Raw genomic sequence first — 10,860 nt, forward strand, 5'->3', positions numbered from 1 at the left:
GTGTGGTTTGTTCCCTCCTCACACCTTGGTAGTCAATGTGCTGGGAGTCCGTGAACAGAGGTTGCCTCTTGCCCAGTTCGCACCTCCATCAGTGTTAATTCCTTTTCCTTGTGAACAGATCGTACTATGGTAGATGCTTTTAAGTAATTTGTTCATGAGTGTACTTCCCTTGTAAACTGCCCATAGTTAACAAAGAAACTCTCTTTTCTATCCTCTTTCTTAAGCTGAGTCACAAGGTATATGATAGTGAAAGAACATGTCAGCTTTTTGAATATCTCTCCCCCTCCCTCTCCCCTTCCCTCTCCCCCCTCTGGTCCGTCCGTCCGTCCTTGTGTGTGTGTGTGTGTGTGTGTGTGTGTGTGTGTGAGAGAGAGAGAGAGAGAGAGAGAGAGAGAGAGAGAGAGATGTCAGTGCCCTGCAAGCTCTTTAGCTGGTAGTAGGTTATCTAAATGGAACTCTCTTTCATCTGAGAGAGATGTACGAAGTGTGAACAAATAATATGATGAGAAATTTTATTAGAAGCAAACTAATAAACTTACATCGAATTTGATTTAATCATCTTCAAAATATTGTCCTTACCCAAATGTCGAATCCATGACTAGAAACATTTCTGGAAGGCTTCTTTTGGAAGGGCATTCAGCTGCTATGTTGTGGCCCTCAGGAATGGTGCCAGTGTCTTCCTTAAAAGTGCAGTTTTAATATCTAGGAAGAGCCAGAAGTCACATTGTACTAAATCTGGTGAGTAAAGCGGATTTGGGCTGACAGGAACACTTCTTCCGGCCTCAAACTAGCATATCAAAAGCCGGGTAAGGTACATCTCTTTGTGCTGATGTAGAAGGAATCCCAGTGGCCCATTTTTCTGGATTCTTCCTTCATACATTGTTTTGCAATTGTTGCATTATCCCCTTGTAAACTTTGGCGTTCACAATTGTTCCCCTTGAAATGAACTCGGATTGCACTATGTCCTCAAGATTGGGGAAGGGGGAGAATGAGCACGATATTGAGATACAATTTTGACCGACATGCCTTTTTAGGGCAAGGGGGAATCACTGTTTTTCCATTGGGATCTCTGAATTTTCATCTCAGCATCATGCCCATAGGCCCAAGTTTCATCTCAAGTCAAGAGTGCCCATATGATAAGTTTGTAGGGGGTGGTGGGGGGGGGGGGGGTGCTAGACTTGGATTTATGGAGTGTTTGTAATATTTTGGAAGATGAAGGTGACTTGTGAATAGCCATAAAACAGTTCCAGTTCCAACACAGTTAAAACCCACATAATACTGACTTTTAAATCATAGGTTGAAAGAAAAACAGCTGACTACACCATATTTTTTCATTTGCTTGAGAGCTATTGAGTGGCAGTTGGCTTGCCCCTTGTTCCCGGGTATGGGCACCATTGTCTCCAGTTACAATTTTGGGAATGAAGCCTGGCTCTAAGTGAAGATGATCCTTCAAGGCCATGCAAACTGAAGCACGATTCTCCTTCTGTTCATAACTCAAAATTCTGAGAACAAATTTTGCACTCACTCACTCATCTCATTTGCAAGTAATTGGTTAAAATGTATTGCACAGACCCGTATGAGACACTAAGTTCTTCAGTAAGCTCTTAATAATTATTCATCTGTTTGAATGAACAATTTTTGCCACTTTTCCTTGTTTTCTTCTGTTTTTGAGATTAATAACATTGTTCGAATACCGTGATCTGTGACAGGCAAAGGTAAACACAACCTCATTCTAGCATCTCTGGACACTGACTGATAAATCAGAACATGTTCCAACTTGATGCTGCCTGTCTCAACAGATCAGGCTATTGGACAAATTACATCAAATGGTTTACCATTTGCTGCTACAAAAATTCATTCACCATATTTTTTGATCGGACATTTTGTGTTGGTCTTTGTTTGTGGTTTCGTGATAAGAATTACTGAACAGTAGTAAGTAGCCTTTCTTTATTAATACATTTAGTTAATGTGAAACTGTGTGATTGGAATTTTTCTGTCAAAATTACATTACTTTCAAAGTTAGAATTCAGATATTTATGTAGCATCAGTATGGCATATTGTATGCACATTCATCTTGAATTAAGCTGTGGTTATGTGTGGATGCAGACAAGTTAAAAGTTAATTGGTGTTGTCATTAAATACAGTTACATATCCTGGAATTATGACTTCTTTCTCCCCTTTTTCATCTGTGTCCAAGACAAGTTTGTTGCACACTTGTGTTAAAAATACTAAAAGGCTGTCGTAAGACAGGAGAAAATTGTCTGACAGCACTGCTGATAGTAATTACTCTTAGACCTGAAAATTTCATGTTACTGTAGAGTTCCAACTATCTGGCCTTCATACTATCCAGCCTATTTAACTGATATCATAATAATACTTCTTCATGATAAAATTAGGATTAATTTGTGGTACATGCTGTACTTACGCAAAGCTTTAGCAAATGGGTACCAGCTATAATGATGTGTGTCCTACCAAAATGTTTTCTGCATCTTTTGTGCTTCTAGCACAACTTGAGTCACAATTATAATGTACATATTATACTGTTCATACAGAATAAATTACTTTTGCCACTCTTCAACAAATGATAATTAGAAGCCCTCGTCCAGCAATCACAAACAACAATGAAGCTCCATTGGTAATACTGTGTTCGTTTCCTCAGTTGCATATCAGACATCAAAAGTGCATGCGTTGTTAAATTGTTGTTTTGTGCAGTCCTTAGAGCTTTCAGAAACCTGAGAAATAAAGAATAAGTGCCCCTACTTTACACTCATCAAAAGAAAGCTTGGATGAATTCAGAAATCTTTAAAATCTGGTTCCAAAATGAATTTGTACCAGCTGTAGAGAAATATCTGAAAGAAAACAATTTACTGAAGAAAGCTCTGCTGTCTCTTGATAACATGCCTTTGCATCTTGCCAGTGATGAACTCCCAGATGGTGATATCAAAACATTATTTTTACCTCCAAATGTGACTGCTCTTTGTCAGATGATGAACCAAGGCATCCTTAAATTCTGTAGTAGCAGTATTGCTGCCGTATCCTCAGTTTGTTGTTATCAGCAATTGATGATAATGAAGACTGTGTAACCATTCTGATGAGGGTTGACTTGATAGGTGTCATAAGGTGGTTGGCTGAAGTTTGCGAAGAAATTCTGAATATATTACTTGTAAGGTCTTGGAAAATAGTTTTAGACCATGAAAGTTGATGTTTTAACTTTTAATCCATGTGTGAAACTGGAGTCAGAGATGGAAATGATAATATCGTTTTGTTGCTCAAAAATGCACTGGGCTGCGAGGATGTTGATGCAGAGGACATCACAGAATGGATGACAAATTATGTCGACAAACTAACCGACAATAGTAGTGTGGAAATGGTGATGCAGTGGGAAGTAGCACGAGGAGGCGGCAGCAAACTTAGATGACAGGAGAAATCTCATCCTACATTCAGAAGGGTTCAAGACGACTGAGACAGGACAGCAGTAAATTACTTAGCCGGATGAAGCAGCACCAGCTGATGTGATGTCTTTGTATAAGTGGAGAGATATTGCACCATGGAAGAGGACTAAAGGAAGGAAACAGTTATCTATCAAAGACTTTTTTGAAAACCTCAGACATGTAAGTTTCATCTTTTCAGTTAGGCTTGTGTTTTCACATGTGTGTAATCATTCATTTGTAGTTTACAGTCGATTGTTTTGTTTCCTGTAATAATTTTTGAAGGATGTAGCATGTACATAACAAACACTTATAAATACCGTGCATTATGTAAGAAGTCAGAAAATGTTAATAAAATTGGGGTCTTGTATAAAATAAAGGATGTTTTGAAAGTTATAGCTGGGGTCAAAAAAGTGAATACATGGAACTCCCATCTATTTGGCTGGATTCTGCCACATTGGGCCAGATAATTGAGAGTCTACTGTAGTTGGAATTAGTTTTCTTCTGTAACAGTTCTCATTTCGACTAACTGTATTATCATAATTATAATTTATAATTTATTATAATTTTCTGGAAACATTTCAAAAAGTTCCACCCGAGGATGACATCATGACTACACTTTTGCAAGATGAGTAATCAAAATAGGTACAGTTTTGTGCACCGAGTTGAATAATGCACCTCCTTACATCATGCATCTGTTTTCAATCAGACTATGCAACGTGAGTATTTGAGATGCCAGTAAATGTTATTTTCGTGGCAATGTTATCCCCTTGAAATAATTCAGAAGGGTGGTCTAGAAGTTTTACTTTCTGGTTGGCTAGACATAGTATGATGTTTATGTGGTTATGTAATACTTTAGTCATGGTTCATGTAGTGGCCCCATCTACAGGAGAGGTTGCATCATTCTGCTTTCAAGACTGTAATAGTAGGCGACAAGTTGGAATGTATAGACAGCAGTGAATGAATATGTATTCAAAGGTGGGTGTAATTTAGGACATACTGGTAATAACCATAACTAATTACTGAGAATTTTTGTGATGAGTCGTAAAGTAAGATTGAAAAGTGCACATTGCAAAATGGAATACATCAGAGAATCAATTTAATTTGGTAATAAAAGATGTGAGTTAATGAGCATTTCGCTCTCATTTAAGTGTATGACCGAAAGAGGCAGCCTTCAGGAATTATGCCACAAAGGCAGATTCACCACGAGCTGGGGAAACACAGGCGTCTATTGTCTATTGAGGCCTTAGCACTGTAGTGTGCGAGTGGGACAGACGAGAACCTATGTCATAGGGAAACCCAGTAGAAGGCTTTTGTGGCCAAGGAGACGTAGCAGTGTTAGATACGGCAGACCTAAGATCGGCCATAAAGGGAACATTTATGAAAACTATTTAATTCTGTAGTAGAGGAGGGAATCAAGCAACAGTAATTTTAATGTGCCATCCTCCATAAATTTTCATGGTGATGCCAATAAAACTTGAATATTGATCATATCTATAATTGTTTAGGATTTACTGGTAAAGTGAAATTAACTACTTTTGTAACAAAGATCTGAATGCTAAAATCTGAACGCTTTGGTCAATCTTAACGATTGACATTTCATACAGAAGCGCATCATTAAAATGACAAACGTTGTAAATATCAACTCTGTAACTTTATTTGTTTAAAAGATACAGTAAATTTAAATTATCATTATTTAAAGTTAAGCATCAGATCATCATTGCCTCCACAAAAAACACATTGAACGCTGACAGCATGACGCCTTATTGAATCATTAGGTAATAGAATATTTGTTGTCAAGTTTAGTGCAGAATAGTTACTTTGTTCTTTATTTGTTTATCAGAAAGCACATTGTGACATTCATAGCTAAGAAGAAAATTGTATTGGTTATATGTAAAAGAATTTAACATTTATTATGTAATGGAAATTATTTTTACTTTATTTAGAATGTGAAAGTGGTCGAGCTTTGATTATTTAAATATGTTAAAATGTAAAATAATGTAGAATAAGCTGTAGCCAATCAGATGGACGGCTTCAGAAAAGGGAATTGCCCTAGTCAGTTGAGCTACGATGCTCGGCATGCCAGAAATGTGGCCGGGGACAGGCAGAGACAGTGCTGTGCAGAGGTGAAAGCAGACAGTGCTGATCGAGACATCAAAGGGGTCAGTTCGGATGCAGACACGAAAGCGGATGGTCAGTCTTTAGGCAGCTAGGATGTGAAACAACTTAGAAAATTTTGTGTTGTGTGGTATCGCGGAACTTAGTCTCTGAGCAGTGACCAGCCTGGCATGAACTCTAATTTTTTGCTTACATAATTTGTATTTCGCGATGAGATTGTGAATGATCAAACTGTGTCAAATGGATATGCGCTTGAGTGTAACAGTAACTCTAAATACAACCACTTTTGCTATTAGTTTGCTTTCTGAATAAACATTATTCTAATCAAATCACAACTGAATAGCCTGCATCATTTATGGGTCATTAATTTAGTTCCCAATATTATTATTACTGTTAGTATATGTTATATTAACTTCGTATTTTGCAAACTTGCCATTAGGCAGACGGTGTAACCAAAGGATCACAAGTTAATTTAGGGCATGTAATGCGACACGTGCAGTTTAAATCCCTTGACGAGTTTGAGCCAAGACATTTCGACGAAGAGGAACCGCATGTGAGCTCGAACTTGTTTGGGATGTTAGCTCCCAAAGATAAAATTTTGTAGTAACATGGCAGCTTGCAGAGCCAATGATCGCAGTAGTATTACTTTTATGCATTGACAATGTAATTAAGCTGTCACCATTACATAAACTTTGAAGACCTTGCTCCACTGTTAAGCTAGTATTACACTTAGGTAGCTTAGCCGTTACCAAAATGTGGCTGGTTGGTTGGATTACCTCATCTAATGTCTGATTAAATGTTTTATTCAGCTGACAATGTCTATGATCTTCAGAAGTCACCAAGAGATTGGTGAGGCACTCACATGCGGATGATTGTTATACCTCACAGATTGTGTGGTCTCTATTTGAATGCTACTGGCAGGAGCTTACTTGCACAACTAATTTCCAGAACATTCAGAGTTAGCAGAACACCATCTGTCAAGTCCATGTGATTCCCAATATTTTCACCAGGAATTTTTTTCTGAAAATACAGAGGTACCGGACATCTGTAGGCACAGTTTCAACAATCAATGGAGTAACAAAAAACAGCATCTTGTATGTCACAGAGGGTAATGGTCCTAATAGACATGGACTTTCTCCCTAAGATATAAAAAGCTTATTAATAATGAAATATGAGCTTCTTGTATCACTTTAGGAAACTGAAAAATCTAAAGATATTTTTGCAGACTTACTTTGCATAACAGAACAGCATTTGGAAGTTGCAGAAATTGAACAGATGTAGCTAGATGGATACAAGTTAGTATCATGTTACGGCATGTGTAATATTAGAAAAGTGGCAGTGGATGCAAACACAAAATGTGGGATAAAGTCCCAGGCCATTGACTTAAATGAATACTGCATCGAATAGCTCACTGAGAGCTGTACTTCAATAACAGACTTGGAAACATGCAAGATAGCAGTTCTGATAGTGTACAGCCTCCCAATAGTAAATATTTCAAACTTCAGTCAGCAATTAGAGAGTGTACTCATAAGACTTAATAGAAATAACTAGGAATTAACTGTATTTGGTGATTTTTATATTGCTTTCATCTTGGATAGTTCTGATCGAGGACACCGAGAGTTGCCAATGTCTCACTTTGCTTTGATACCAACAGTGTCATTCCCAGCAAGAATAGGAGTGAAATAACAATTGAGAATTTATTTTTGAATCCAACTGTCTTCTGTGAAATATATGGAAATCCCATGATAAATTATTTATCCTACCATGACGGTCAAATGGCAGTAATAAAGCATCCACATTGATAAGGCTAAAATAAGATACAGTTCCACAGAATCATAAATGATGCTTCAGCCACACTATTCAGAAAGACTTTAACGATTGGACTTTGGGAAGTTGTTCACCGAGGAGAGAGGAGACCTGGGATTTAAGTATCAGGAAGAGAGAACTTTATTTTATGCAGAGGGCTAACTGATTGAGAATTAAAGGGGCACTAGACACAGTATTGTGAAATTGTTTACTGCATTATCAAAAAGGCAAAACCCATGTACTACGAACAAAAATTTCAAAAGCAAAGTAAAGGCAGTTTGTAACATTATTAGCCATAAAATGAAAAAAAAAGTGATGCAAATGATGATCAAGTCCTTGATGACAGTAGCAGCAAGACAGGATTTCAACTCAAATCGTTGTCTACTTTATTGAATGCATTCTTAACAGCAACTGAAAACAGGACAAATAAAGGCTACATAGCAGATCAATTAACATGCTTAGACAGATATTGCATACTCCACCACTGGGGAAATCGTTGTTGACAAATCAGCTGTTAGAGAGACCATAAAAATCATTTTGTCACTGAAACACAAGTTACTCTTCTGGCTATGACAGCCCAGTAAACAAAGACCAAAAAGGTTAGAAATGGGGGAAAAATTTGTGTTGTCACAAATTTTTGTGCTGTGGTAGGGGAGAGTGCAATGAAGGACAAACTAAGAATCCCCACCTATGGAGTATGAGCATTTTAATGGGGAGGCATTTAATGGTGACTTTTTTACATTTTTCTTGAATGATTCAAAAACCACGGCTTTGCGCAAAAACGTTTCCCGATGCGGAATCGAACTACATTAAATTCTGTACAAAAAAGGTCCTATTCTTTTTTTTCTCTAGGACTTATAGTTTTCATGTTACATGGGTTGGAAAAATCACAGATTATTATAAATAGTAGTTTAATGGTATAAAATTAATGTTTACTATTGAATGAAGTTGGTTAGAAAGAAATATTAAATGTGTGTACCATGTCTAAGTGCAGTAAAGCTATGCAATGGATAAATTGTGTTCTGGGGTGTAACAGGGTGGAGGGGGCAAGGGTGGAGGGTAGAAGAGCGAAGGAAGGTAGGTCATCAGATTGTGGTATTGCACTTCCCTCATTCTTCAGTCTGCAAACTGAAGAGGGAGCAGGTGAATCCCCACCCCATCTACCTTGGCATATCACAAGAAGCATCTACAGGGTGCGTCACAAAGTTATATTGACCTTCTGCAGCATGGCTTATGAATCACTGGTGACACAGTGTGCAGGCGTGCCCAGGAAGCTTACTTTCCATGGAGTACATTAGCACTTCTTGGAATACAGATATGACTTACTAATAATATTTATGCAAGAAATGCATATGGAAAAACTGTATGTAAATATCAGTATACTGTTCTACACTGCTAGAAATTGATGTTCGTCATCCCATATGGCAGCTGTAGCATTCTTCCGGGCAACTTCCCCCACCACAAGCATTGCTCGCTTTTAATTTTGCAGACAGACTATTTCTCCACAGAATTCCCGGTCCAGTTCTCTTATATGAGTAGACAAAATAACTCCACTGGTCTTGTGTTTATATGGTGGAGTTATTTTCACTTGATTAAATAAGCACTTCTTTGCAGTTGTTAAGTGAGCTATTATGAAAAATATGTTTCTATGAATAAACATTGAGAAGTGGATAATTTGTATGTGTGATGCTGCCAGTAGTTTATATTGTTGGTGGAAAAGAGATTGGATTTATAAATGTCGAACATTGCTGCTGTCTTATCACTGACAGCCTATTTTAAATCTGTGTAATTGTGTTGTAGTCACTTGGTGGTGAATTAATGAATGTCCAGAAGGTTATTGCACTTCTCTCAACAGTAATTCTGTTAGTGTTAGACTGTATAAACCTCTTCCATTCAGAAATTGCTGGCACTGGTAGAGTGGGCTGCACTGAGTGGAGCCACTATCAATGGCCATGCCGAGGTAGGTACACTAGTTTCTGTCAGATCACTGAAGTTAATCACTGTCAGATGTGGCCAGTACTTGGATGGGTGACATCCCAGATACACTGTGTTCTTTTGGCTATTTTTACTTTGTCTCTACAGCAGAAGGGGCAGGAGGGGTGGTGGCATAAAGTCCCTCATCACCAGTCTTTGCACCAATGTCCTGGATTCAGTTCCAAACCTCGCTCCTGTTTTTCATGAAGGAAGGGTGTGCAACATATTGATGCTGATCTGTCTGTCAGATGGGGATGTTAAGCTTGGGGCCCTCTGTGTTCTTCAAGAAGAGTAGGCTATGTGCCAATACCAAGGTTCACCTTCTCCCTTCTCTCATTATCTCCAACATTAACTCAACACTACACGACATGCACACCATTACAGTCACCTACATTTAACACATACACTTGCATGCACAACTCTCATACTTCATGAAGGAAAGTGCCTGCAGGCACGGAGGATGGGGAAAATCTTTCCAATTACACAGCTGAACCTACCCTTTGGGCTCTCCTAGCCAATCATGCCATACAACTTTAGTGGAGTCACATATCACACTTCCACAGTATATCTTCCAAGGTGGGTATGAGTACGTCTGGCAGAATGGGACTGATCTGCTGTAATGCACTGTTTGACTTACGTCAAAATATCGGAAGTTCCATAACTCTTAGGTGAACTACTTCCATGGCATAGGGTGACATGGGATACACCTGGTACTGTGACAAGTATCCCAGTCAGTGATAGTGGAGGCAATGAAATTACCTTTGTCAAATACTCATTGACAGAATTTTACACACAGGCACTTCAGTGTTGTAGACAGTTGACAGCTCGAGCTGTTGAACTTTCTTACATGACAGCTGACTTAACACATGCAAATAAGTTATCGTTTAATAAACTGAAAATAACTCAGTCTTATAAACATGAGCTCAGTGAAATAATTTTGTCTACTCACATGGCAAAACTGGCCAGGAAATGCTGGGGAAGTATAGTCTGTCTGTAACTTCAAAAGCAAGCAGTGGTCATGGCTGGGAAAGTAGCCTTTCCTGCAGAAATGGTACAGCTGCTGTACAAGATGACTAAGAACCAGTTTCCCATCTAGCAGCAGGGTGTATACGACCCGGGAAATCCGGGAAAACCCCGGGAATTTTTCATTGTTTTAGTTTTCAGTTAAATTTTTGTAACTTTGACTGGTAAGAACCAATACTCTAACAAAGAATATTACTGCATCTGGCTAATGCAGAATAATAGTGCAACCATAAAAAACGAACGAGAGAAAAAAAAACGAAAATAAAACTTAAGTAGCAAAGGAAATGCACCATATACAACAACAAAACACAGAGCTCATATAAGTGTCTGCCGACAGCAAAATGTGCCAAAGGCTTTAGGAAGACTATGCAATGTTTCACAACAACAAATTGCCTCCGATGAGTGTGACGTCACAACTTTTTACATTAGATTCGTTTTAGTGGCTGCGAGCGAGCTTATGCGCATGTGCAGTTGAGTCACGTATCAGTAGTACCTTCTCCCACTTCTGGCT

Source organism: Schistocerca piceifrons, chromosome X, assembly GCF_021461385.2.
Source record: "Schistocerca piceifrons isolate TAMUIC-IGC-003096 chromosome X, iqSchPice1.1, whole genome shotgun sequence".
NCBI classification, from domain to species: domain Eukaryota; kingdom Metazoa; phylum Arthropoda; class Insecta; order Orthoptera; family Acrididae; genus Schistocerca; species Schistocerca piceifrons.